This window comes from Belonocnema kinseyi, chromosome 10 (genome assembly GCF_010883055.1).
Source record: "Belonocnema kinseyi isolate 2016_QV_RU_SX_M_011 chromosome 10, B_treatae_v1, whole genome shotgun sequence".
Taxonomy (NCBI): domain Eukaryota; kingdom Metazoa; phylum Arthropoda; class Insecta; order Hymenoptera; family Cynipidae; genus Belonocnema; species Belonocnema kinseyi.
In genome coordinates, this window is record NC_046666.1 from 33859711 (window position 1) to 33873249 (window position 13539).

Here is a 13539-nt window from a genome sequence, read left to right on the forward strand (position 1 = left end):
ATAACGTAATTCAAAACCTCGTTCGGAAAAAGTGATTTCTCTTCTTATTATACGTTTTTCGATTATTCAAGATAATATATAAATACATTAAAAATAAGCAAAAATCGTATCACAACAAAAAAGGTATAATTTCACTGGGAAACTATGTTTGAAAATAAAAAAGAAGTTGGTCAACGATTTGGCAGTCACGGCAAGTCTGGGAACCGCAGAACCAAAAGTGGGAAACCATATAATTAAAATTAGTTTAATTTTTCTTTCATAATTGATAAAAAAAAACACCTAAAACACAAAAAAATGGTCTTTCGCCTGTCAGATATTTGCAAACGACCCACTTACTGCAGTCGTTTGTGGATATTTCTTAAGATGTTTTTAAGGTTATGATACTTCTATTATGCATCATTTTTGACCCGACTGGGTCCCGGTGGGAACTCGGTCAGATCCCGGCCGGGCAATTAACAAAATATTATCACGGTTTGACCTGGTCAGATTCTGGCCAGAAACCTTCTTCTGGTCGGGTCAAACCGGGCAATTTCTACACGGGTTTTCCCTTTTTTGAACTCTTTCTGCACTGTGATCCCTTAATGGATTGAAATATTTTCTTGATTTAATATATCAAATTTTTACTTCTGATAGCGTTTCTAGTTTGCAACTAAATTGTCTAAAGTGCTGAGCAATATTCTATAGTCGAAACTGTGTATGATTTCAGGTAAAGTTTGAGTGAGAAGTTTGAATTAAATGTTCCAGATTCAAGTGATATGTCGACCAAATTCCGACACATTCCCTAACGTGGAACCTTATCGCCTGAACGCAATTAAATAAAATCATTGAATATGTGTGTTGGTGAGAATGAAATTTGCAATTTTTTAGATATAGCTATAGGAAGGTCCCTTAGATATTTTACCCGGGCGAAAGTGATATTTTTCTCTAGAAAAAATTCAAGAGTGGGTCAAAATATCTTTTTAATTGTTCAATTTTCAGCTTGATAATTATATCAATGATTATAATCTATAATTATTGCGTGTCTGTGAAATATGAAAGTATTCGAGATGAGGGAGTTCCTCGAGTACAAATCAAAAAACGAATTAGGCATAGTGGCCTTAATAATGCCTATCAAAAAAGGGCAATGTGCCCCGCAAGAAGAGAACAAAAGGCCAATCTGCAAACATTAGTCCATCTTAAGATAGATGGAAATTCACAAATTCTTTTCCACGTCAGTCACTATGCTGATCTGTATTTTTTGTTGATTTTTTATTCTTGTTTTTTATGTACTCGTTTTTTGTTGCCATGTTCTTTTCTTCCAGATTGGAACTGTATTATACCGATAATACGTATAAAATTTATATATAATTGTATAATTATCATTTGCAAAGTTATATAGAAACCTCCGTTATCTTAACATATTTCTTCAAAACATATTCTATGCTATAAACTTTTACTCATCCGGGTCACAAATTTCACAATACGTATGAAAATTTAATTAATATATGGTATAATTCTATGGCTTTAAACATTTGCCAATTCGGAAAGAAATACCCTGATTTACATAAATATTTGATTATAATATGATATTAGTTTACATACACGAAAAAATAGCATTTAATTATGAAAATATCGCTAAGAATATGGACGGTATACAATACTTTCTTGATCCAAGAAAATTTTCCTTGTATCAAGAAAATGTACTCGATTCAAAAGAAACACATTTTTTTATCCAGAAATTACTGTATGGTCCGTATTCTTACCAATATTTTCTTGATTTAATGCTATTTTTTCCGGGTTTTTTCGGCGTACTTTAGCCTTTAACAGTACTCCTCTATGTAAAAACGATTTGGTTGAATCAACGAAAATTTTGTTTCTTCGACCGTAAAATGTGGTTGTTATATGAATAACAAAATACTTGGTGGTCCAACACATTTTTTATGGGTTTTAACCAAATCTTTTGTTAGATGGAATATTTGGTTGAACCAACATAACAGTTTGGTTAGATCGATTAAATATTTCAACCAAAGTTTGTTGGATTCAACCAAATTTTCTTGTATATCCAAGAAAACAGTTTTTGGGTTCAGGATCATTTTTTTCTGAATAGACCTTTTAAGTCGACATATTTAGAAAAAAAAAACTAATTCGTATATGATTTACAGGTCTTCTATTGGATTTTTGTCTTTTCTTCCATTGATTTTTTGTTGTTTTTATGTTTGTAATATCTCGCAAGACAATTACATTACCATAATTTGAAATAATGTAATTAATTTGTTAAAACTAATTTATAAGGAAAAGAGTATGTAACTTTTTCTTACTTGTGTCAATTTTTTCTATAATAAGTAACTTTTTGTGTTTTGTAATCAGCACACTGCATGTTAAATTCTCATAGCAAAATGGGAAATAAGTAAAATAACATTATTATTTTCTTCAAAAACAAGTTTAAGAATTTCCAACAAATGATGTATAATGATGGTAATGTATCATATTTAACACATGTATTTTCAAGGCACTGAGAAAATAAAAACAACCAAAGAAAAATATGAAGTAGACAAAACTCAATTAGCGAACCTCGAAATTATATCCGTTTTCTATTTTATTTTTTGACTAAAGGTATGCAATTTACGACAGTGTGGATGTTCAGATTTAAAAATAATTTTTTATTTTGCTTTACAAAATGTATTACCCTAAACTGTATATTATACGGTTTCCGATTTTTCTTCTTGGAAGTGAAATATTGTGTTTCTTGATGGTTTCACACAGGTAAGTATGTTTATTTAAATCTTGTGACATTCATAAATTAATTGTTAATTATTATATGTGTTAAAATCATTTAGTTAAAATATATTTTTATCTTTTTTTTTGTTCTAGGTATTGGAACGTCATTATAGATTTTATCTATATAGAAAGGTATATGTGTAAAATTCTAATGCCCTTCAAATTTTATGATATTATTAATTTCAACCTTATTTATTCACGTATTTCAGAGATGGTGTAACGTATGAGTAAATTAATTTCATCGGCTTTATTTATCATTCAATGTATTCGTGTTTTATTATTTTTTTGCGATTGATTATATTTCCTTATTTACTCTTAGATACTGGTGACTGATGACTAATGAAGACTGATCTTGCGTGGTTTGTGATAATATCTTCTTTGGAAACAATAGCAAAGTATGTTTGTATTATATTTTTTTACATAGATACCAAATTTGACTTATTTCTTGTTTAAGTATTTGTTTCATAATCCATAGTACATATTTTTATGTAATAGCAATTTAAAATCGTAGAATTTCAGAAGCTTTGACTTCGAAACATTCAATTTAGTTTCCAATTTCAAATTTTGTTAAATTTGAATCGGTACGAATTAAAAATAATTCGAATTTAAAGTTATTCAATTTTGAACACTTTTAATTAGAAAGTACGAAATGTTTGCCGTTACGGAATTTTCTGTCAGACTAAGAATTGTCCATTTTCCAGCTTGTGCAGGATTCACATTACGGCTGCTTTAAATTTTAAATGGTTCAATTTTTCAAATTTTAATCTAAAAGTATGCAATTTCGAGATTCTTCAATTAAAAATAAGATTGTTCAATTTGTAACGCTTAGAAATAGAAATGATACGATTTCAACTATTTTTAAATAAAATATTCCAATGTAAAAAGTTTTTATTCTGAAATTTTTCAAATTTGAAATCTTCTGACTTAAAATTGATCAATTTCAGTGCCATTCAATGTCAAATTATTTAATTTCAAACGCGTTTATTTTAGAAATGATACATGTCCAAGTACTTTTCATTCCATTCGAAATATTGTCATTTTTTAAAAATTAACTTATTAAAAATTATATGATTCAGAACGTTTTCAATTCAAAATCTTATAATATTTTTGTTTTAATTTTAAGCGCATTTAATTCCAAATTATTAATTAAAGTTTGAAATTTCGAAAACTCTTAATATTCAAAATTTTGTTTAATAATGGATTTTTATATGGCTTATATTTTTAATGTGATTCCCTCACATTAAAAATATAAGCAATATAAAAATCCATTATTAAACCAATTTTTAATATATTGCTTATATTTTTAATGTGAGGGAATTAAACCCCGGGGACATGAACGTGCGCATTTACTGTTACCTACTATTTTAATGTCTAATTTTTCATACATTATTTTGTATAAAAATAATACATATTTTGTCCACCGTATAATTTTTCTGCCTGGTCTAGTATTAATTGTCGATTTCCTCCTGATTACTTATTTACATTCCTGGTCAGGGCAATTGGCATTGACCCTGACAAAGAGGGTATATACGTACGTGAAGCATAACTTTTCGATCCTCTGGAAGTTCAAGTGTCATAGACAGGCATCCAGGGTAAAGTTTTTTTTATATAAATAAGAAAAATAGAGTTGTAGTAGTTATGTTCAAGTTTAACTTGAAAATTTTGCAGACGTATTGAAGGTACACTGTTAAAAATAATATTAAATTTAATACACCCTTGTGTTTTAAAATTAAGATATCAAGCATATGAAATCGCCATTAAGGGCGAATATATTAAATTTCATATACATTAATGTTAATCACTTACAAGAAAAATCAGATAATTCCATTTTGCACAAATCCAGAATAAATTTAGCAGTTATTTTCAATTGTAAGTAATAAAACATGATACCTTCTCCCTTTTAATGAGAAATAAAATTGGATTTAAAGTTGAAAAGTTTAATTAAGCAAATAAATAGCAGACCTAACCTACAATTAACTGTCCTTGCCTTAAATTTTGACCATTTAGAGCGAAATTAGGAAAAAGTTTTACCCGTACATTGCACTTTTATAATAAATAACAATTCAGTCAACAAATTCTATATTATTAATTTAATTGACTATATTTGACAAGATTTAAAGAAATTAAAGCACGTTGAGTTTTCACGCACATTGCTATACTGACCTATACTGACCTCGTAAAAATTTTTCTAACAGTGTAGACAGGAAACTACTCTTCCACTGCTTCCCTTTCCGAGCCCTTTTCACCTACTTCCCTACCCTAATTTTCCCTACTTCCCCTCTGCTTATTACCCCTTAACTCCCGTAGTTAAAAAATTTTTTTGCTGTTGAAAATTCTTCTTTTTAGGTAAGAAATTAATCTTTTTGGTTGAAAAATCAACAATTTTGTTGAAAAGTTTTCTTGCTGTCAAAAATTAAACTGTTTTGTTGTACATTTGTCTTTTTGGATCGAAAATTTATCTTTTTTTTATTAGAAAGTTCAACTAAGTATCAGTCATATCTTATGCAATAAAAAACTTATTTTTTATAAAAAAGTTATAAACTTACAAAAAGTAATTATTTTAATAATAGTTTTTGTCAATGAATTTTTCACTTTCGCTGGGTACCAAATTTAAAAGCTTGGTTGAATTTAATAAATGATGACAATATTCGTTTAAAATAGAAAACAGTTCAGTTGTAGATAATGTTTTCCTCGAAAAAAGTCATCATTTAATAAAATACTACCATTTTTGAAATGCACCATTTAAAATTTGTTCATTCAAAATAAAAATTTTTCTTTAAAGCATTGCTTAACTTTGACGATCCAAAGTGAAATTTCCAACAATTCCAAACGGACTTATTCAAGAAATACTTCTAAGCTTCTTAATATTTTCTCATACTTTTTTCTCAACATTTAAATTGTATACAATTTTTAATTATTTAAATTTGAAATTGGACGGTTTACAGTTTAAATTTGTATTAGAACTGATATTATTGTTAAATTATTCAACTTGAAAGTTTGGATTCCAATATTATTTAATTTTGATCATATCAATTTTCAGTTGTTTAGCTATTGACGCTTTTAATCTTAAATTCTATAACTTTTACACTAATGAAAATCTGGTTCCAATTTCATTTGTTTAAACAATTGTTAACTCCGAAAAAAGATGGTCTGTCTTAACAGAATCATAATCTGGGTCGCCTTGTGATATAGGTATTTTATACGTTTCAAATACCTCAGCTTTATTATTTATTTAAATAAATGAAATTTGTTTAAACAATTTGTTTCTATGAAACTTAGGAATTTGCTTTCTTCTGCTACAAATATTACTAGGATTGATTGTTGAAAATAATTAAAAGAAATTTTATATCCATGAATTATTTAAACACAATGGTATTAGTTATTTCCAGTGTTTCATCGTGTTCTCCTAAAGAGAAGTCCACTTTTTGTATCAATTTTTAGTCTACGTTCTCTTTTCTTATACTGCATATATTTATATCTTGCTTGATTATTCAACAAATTATTTTGTTCGAAATTTTTTTTTAAGAGAGTCAGGAATTTGTATTCTCTAATACAGTGAATAATAGAAATTTAATTATTTCGTTTTTATTTCAACTGATTGGTTAAAAATACCAACTTTTTTTGTTGAAAATTAGTATTCTCTGGTTAAAAACGCAACTGTTTTGTGTAGAAAATTCGTCTTTTTGGTTTGAAAATACAACAATTTTGTGAAATTTCAACTATTTGATACAAAATTAAACTGCTTCATAGAAAATTCGCTTTTTTTATATTGAAAATAAAAACCAGAAATTAATCAAATGAAATTAGGACTAAAATCACACACATTTGGTTCAAACTATTTGGTTGAAAATTTATGTAATTTGTTAAAAATTCGTTACTACTTCATAGAATTAATAACGCAGTTATTGAGTGATAAAAGTGATATTTCTCTGTTTACAATTATATAAACAATTTTCTTTTTTTCAAATCATTTTTCCCGCTGTGGGTCTTGAAAAGTTACAATTTTCTGGAGTAATTAATGACGCAGAAATTGAATATTAAAAGTGATATTTTCTGTAGAAGAAAATTTGTCATTATTTAAACAATTAATAATCATTTACTTGCGCATTTTCAGAGGAAAAATGGAGAAAATTCTAATTTTTCCGAATCTCTTACACTATGTCGCTTATTCTATTCAATATTTTCTTATCTCAGAACTTATACCCTGATTTTTTAAATAAGAATAATTTTTTTAACTGTTTTTTCACTTGCTCTATTGATAGTTATTTTTTAGGTAGATTTTATTGAGATAAGAAATTACTTATTCGAAGAGAGAAAAATTAGAATTTTCTCCACTTTTCCCTCGACTTTTCCTATGAAAAGGAGTAAGTGATGACAAATATAAATTATGCAAAAAAATTGCAAAATATATTAATCAAACATAAAATTTCTTAAATTCATCAAGTATACCATTTATCTCAAAAAATAATAACTTTTCACGACTCACGAGAAAAAAATGATGAAACAAATAAAAATTGTTTAAACAACAGAAAATTATTTTAAAATATTTGAAAACTTGTCACTTATCTCGAATAAGAATGATTAACGTTTAAAAAGTTTAAAAAATACCGTTTTTAGTATGAATTACCCATAAAATTGCTATTTTTAATTTTTTGCATTTATCGGGCACAGAGCAAGAAGTTTGGTGGTTGGAGGAGAGGGGGTTGAAATTTAAAGTCATTGAGTGAAAGTTATTCCTTGAATATTCTTTCAGAATTGACTAAACTTTAATGTACAAAAAGTCAATAACAAGTAATTTTTTCAAATACGTAGCTTCTCCCATTTAAATCCCCATGTTAATTTGTCATTAGATGCAAAGGGTGTATTTGTATTTTGACAGATCAGTAAAAGCCATTATTTATCTTTTGACAGAATATCGTTAGTAAGTCTATTAAAAGTCAATAACCGATAAATCATATGCTGTCTCGACTTTCTTTCTCCGTGATTTCTTTACGCATATACTATAGCTGTAGGTGTAGGAAGACGACGAAGTCGATGCAGGAAGCCAAAATGTGCACCTAACGCATACATTTCAACTACAGTTATCGATCATTAATTTTTAATGCATACGCATGATTGTATGTAGTACATATTATGCATTGGTATACGATTGGATTATAAAGGATTGGATTATAAAGGGATATGCAACATATAGGCCTCAGGTTACCATTTCGGAAAAAATGACAAAAATAGAGTGGCGACTTGATTGGGAAATGACCGGGAACTTTATTGATCGGGAAAAACCCGGGAACTTACTTATGATCGCCGAAGAATGCAAATTTCCATTATTTTAATAATATTTTTCAATTTAGAAAAGTGATTTTTAATTGATCTACAGTCACAGATTTTTCAGTTTACACCAAACTCTCCTTTTCGTTCCAGTGTTGGTGGTTAACTTCAAATAGCCTTGGACTAAATTCGGGGGGTATCGAAACGTAAACAGTCAGGGCCGCCGGAGCCGTTTCCAATATGAATGCATGCTATTGCGTAAAATATTTGACTGAGTACTCGCTCACTGCGGGCCTTTTGAGACGACACTCGCAACCGCTCTCGCCTTGATCTCATGAGACACTGCGGGGCCACCAGTTCTACACGGAGAACGATATCGCATGGATTGTAGTATACGAGGTTTGTTCAAAAAATAAGGTGACTTTATGGTTTTCTCAAAAAATATTCATTTGTTCCTCAATATTTATGTTGTCCCCTTCAAAGTAATCCCCCTCAAATATAATACACTTGTGCCAACGCTTTTTCCAATCATCGAAGCACTTCTGATAATCATTTTGTGGTATAGCCTTGAGTTCTTTCAGCGATGCAGTTTTTATCTCCTCAATCGTTGAAAATCGATGTCCTTTCATGGGTTTCTTCAGTTTTGGGAAAAGAAAAAAGTCACTAGGGGCCAAATCCGGTGAATATGGAGGCTGAGACATGACCGTGGTGCTGTTTTTGGTCAGAAAATCTTTCCTGAGCGATGGTCATGCGATGGATCTTTTGATCAAAATTAAGCAGTTTAGGAACAAATTTCGCGGACACACGTCTCATGCCCAAAACATCCGAAAAGATAGCATGGCATGAGCCAACCGATATGCCAACATCTTCGTTTCAACGTCCAGGGCGAGGTTCGTCTTCGACATCCTCTCGGCCTTCTTGGAACAGCTTGTACCACTTATAAACATTTTTTTTACTCAGAGTAGACTGACCGTATGCAACTGTCAACATTTCAAGAGTTTTAGAGCACTGGATTCCATTTTTCACACAAAATTCAATGCAAACTCTTTGCTCCATTTTTTTTCGAAAGAAGAAAATCGCCAAGCACACCAAACCCTTCTAACCTTTTACGCCTCTGCCAGAAAAACAACACGAGCTATATAGTCAAAACTGTGAACATATGATCGTGACGAGTGTACCAACACGACAAAACAAAAAAATTTAAACTTGAATGTACGAAGCCCGCGAAAATTGAAAAGTCATCTTACTTTTTGAAGACACCTCGTATATCTTTAATCCTGCACTATAAATCGTAGTTATCGCATTATAATAGCGTGAAATCGTGATATAGTACATTGCAAGATTTCACAGTACATTATTATTTTATTTTATTATATATATATGAGGGTTCTAGTAGTGGCCAAACGATGTTAGTGCATTATAATATCGTGCAAAGCTCCGGAACCTGCTTGTACGTTATCATATTGCGCTTTGTTTCAATATAGAGGTTTTGCGATATCAGTGTGCCAAATCTTTGTCTCAGAGTAGGAAGGTCGAAAACAAGGGGACTGAAAAAATTGCTGTTTTTAGAAAAATAATTTTTATGGTTGTAAATTCATCTTTTTAGTATTAAATTTATAACTATTTCAATTAAAGATTCATCATTTTGTTGAAAATTCATCAGTTTGCTTGAAAATATATTCCTTCAACTGAAAACTTGAATTTCCAGTTTTTGTTCAAAATTAATTGTTTTGGTTGAAAATTCATCATTTTAATTAAAAACTATTTTTTTTAAATATGAGCTATTTTATTGAAAACTTCTTTTATCATTGAATAAAAAGTTTTTTTCCCGAGAATTCAACTATTTTCTTGAAAAGTGTTTTCTTTTTCAGTAAAATTTGTTTTTTCTACTATAAATTTAACCGTTATTTCAGTTGAATATTTCATAATTAAAAAGAATTTATCTCTCTGGTTGCATATTCATTTTTCATTAAACATTTAATGATTCAATTTTTGGTTTAAAAATTGATCTTTTTTAGTGGAAAATTCATCTTTTTTTGGTGAAATTTAACCTGTTTTTTGAAACATTTGTTTCGCTGGTAAAAAATTCAACTATTTTAATTAAAGTCTATCATTTATTTAACATTTTAAGTTTAACATTCAAGTATTCTTTTTAGTTGAAAATTGATCACTTTCTTTGAAAATGAAACAATTGTTTTGAAAGTTAGTTTTTTGCGGAAAGTAATTTTTTTACTTAAAATTTAATTATTTGATTTTTTGTTGACAATTTATCTTTTTTACTGAAACTAAATTTGTTGTTGTTGAAAATTCAACACTTTCAGTTAAAAATTAATTGTTTTAGTTGAAACCTAATCCTTTTCGTTTAAAATTTAACTGTTGCAGTTCAAGATTCATCATTTTAGTTAAAGATTCATCAGTTACGTTAAAAGTTGAACTATTTTCTTGAAAGTACGTTGTTTTTTTTTAATAATTTTTTTAACTAGAAGTTTAACTATTCCATTTCTTGTTAAAAATGAATATTTTTCATGTCCAAAATTTAAGTATTTCTTTCAAAATTCATTCATTTAGCCAAGTTTTGCTCTATTATGTTAACGTAAGCTTATACCCTTAGAATGAACGCCATAAATAAAAATAAATGGTTTGCTTGGTTGGTTGGAAAAATTAAAAAAATTGACCGGCAAAAATCGGGAAATGACCGTGAATTTGAAATCCGTCCGCCGAATCGCCACCCTGAGTAAATACAATATTTTCTCACAATTGTCCGATAATATCAGTATTTCTTTACTTTTCCTTAAAAAATATGTTTGAACCTCTTCGCTAATTGGCTATGATAATAGATCCGTCAATTCAAGAAATCACAACATACCGGAAAATTGTTTCAATGGCTGATTAGGTGTCGTGCATAAATTACGTCCAGTTTTTTGCTGAAATTTCGAATCACGTACTCACCTTTGTTAGGTTCCGTAAGTACCCTCCCCCCTGACCCCCTTTTGCATAATTTTTTCCGACAATCTTTTTTTCGTGAATTTATTTATGGGTCATCAAAAAAATAACATTGAAACATTTAGGGGAAGGGGAGGAGGAAAAGTATATCTGTTTCTTATGAGCTAACAAAGTAATTCAACTTTCAACCAAGTAGTTGAATTTTTAACGAAAAAGGAGAAAGATTAATGTTCTACAAAACAGTTGAATTTTGACATCGATAATCTGATTTTTTAATAAAATAGTTGACCCATCAGCTAAGGAAATTCATTTAAAAAAAAACGCATGTTCTGGTAGCATTGAGAACGAAAAAGTTGCATTTTTAATCTAACAAGATGAATTTTAAACAAAAAATGTATAATTTGATATTTTAACAAATAACTACTTTAATACCAAATGAAAAACAGTTAGTTTCAACCAAGAAAAACAAATTTTTAGCAAAATACTTGAATCCTTTACTAAAACAGATTAATCTTCTGTCAGACAGTTGCATTTTACCCAAAAATTATTACACTTCTACTAAAACAGATATACATTTTTAAACCAAAAAGACCAATTTTTAATAAAATAGTTAAATTTTTAACTTGGAAGATTATTTTTCTGCTAAAAAAGACGAATTTTCGACAAAATACATACATATTGAATCAAATAGTTCAACTTTCAACCAAGAAGATTAATTTTCTTCCAGAAATAACTCATTTTCAACAAAATACCTAAATTTTCAACTAAATAGAATATTTAACCAATAATGGTATAGTTCGATTTTCATTTAGCTGAATTAATTTTCAAATTAAAAAAAATTCTACAAATCAATTTAATTTTGTACTAAATAGTGACATCTACCAAAGTCTTGAATTCTCAAGCGACCTTTCGTCATTGGAAATTCAAGTATCTTCTGAAAAATTTGTGTGTTTTCTTTGCCAATTAAACTATTTGGTTGAGAATGTGGCCGTTTTTGCTTTAAATTTAATCTTGTGTCTTTAAAAATTTGACCATTTGGATGAAAAATCATCTTTGTAGGTTGATAATGCAACTATTTGGTTAAAAATTCGACAATTTTATTGGAAATTCATCCATTTTGCCCTACATTTTCGTAGGTCGAAAATTGTACTATTTGGTTACAAATGCAACTATTATGTTGAAAATGTATCTTTTTGTTTAGAAATTCAATTTTCTGTTGAGAATTGGTCTTTTTGAATTGAAAAGTCATCTTTCTTAAATTTAAAATTCAACTTTTCCTTTAAAAATTTGTTCCTATTATATAGTTCCAAAATCGAACTATTTTGTTAAAAATTCTTTGTATTTCGACTTAAGATCTCAAGTGTTTCATATTGAATTCAATGTGGCACATAAACATTAATTCGAATCAGGCGTTTGTATAATTTGTGACGTCACGACCTTGCCACGCCACTGCCCGACGATTTTCTACTTTCAAATTATTAATCATACTTATTTACATTTATTATTTACAAATCGTATATGACTAAATAGTACTTTTCTCCCACTTTTATGTTAGAATATTTTTATTTGTCACTGGCCTAGTCATATATCACACAGTAAATCCGAGGAATATTATTTATCTGAAGTTGGATAAAAACGTTGCAAACAATGGACAACTACAATTATCCTAAGACGGATAATTTGTCTCCGCTCCATAATAAAAATTATATATGCCATCGGATAATTGTAGTTTTTAAGTGTTTGCAGCGTTTTCATTCAACTTCCGATAAATAATACCTCTAGGATTATCGGGACGGAAATTTAAGTCGGGAGCTGGCCATTCTACGGCTGGAGAGCCCGGCTTTAAGCCGGGAGCTGTCTGGGGAGCCCAACTTTAAGTCGGGCTGTGGCCGGGGCTTCTGGTCGGAATCCGGCCAGCATCCGGCCATGGAGCATGGCCGTGAGCTGGCCGGGGAGCCCGAACGTGGCCCGGACGGGATCAATTGGTGCTTTACTAGATTTGAATAATTCGGGTTTCAATTTTATGAAGAGTAGCTGTCACTGAAATAGGGGAATCAATTTGATTCTTTTTTACTGCAGAATTGGAGCGTATTATTATTACAACATTAAGCCATTTCCCTTTCGGGGTAGGCGTGACTCACTCGGTAGGGGAAAGGAGTAGTCTGTGGAAGGGATAGAGATTTTTCAGATTGATCCAGAATTCTCGTGCTATTTAAGTAAATAACACGTTCGTTCCGCAACACTGCTCCGACCCAGGTTGCTGATCAATCTCTCTAGCAATCACCCCAAGCGAAGAACCTCACGAAGTCGTTATGTAAGGTTCCCCACTTGGGTCCATCAGTGGCCAAGGTCTTTTGCTTCAGGCGTCATTCACTCTACTGATTAACTATTTTCACTTAGTCGTTGAGAGACAAACAAGGTATTTAAAAAATTAATATTAAATGATTGCGAGTGTTTTGACTTTAAATAATAATAGTCCTGTTTAGAGTAAATACATATATTACATTTTTAAACATTATATTACAAATAAAATTTCTAACGCTACGGGGTATCGAACCTACCTATCTATAC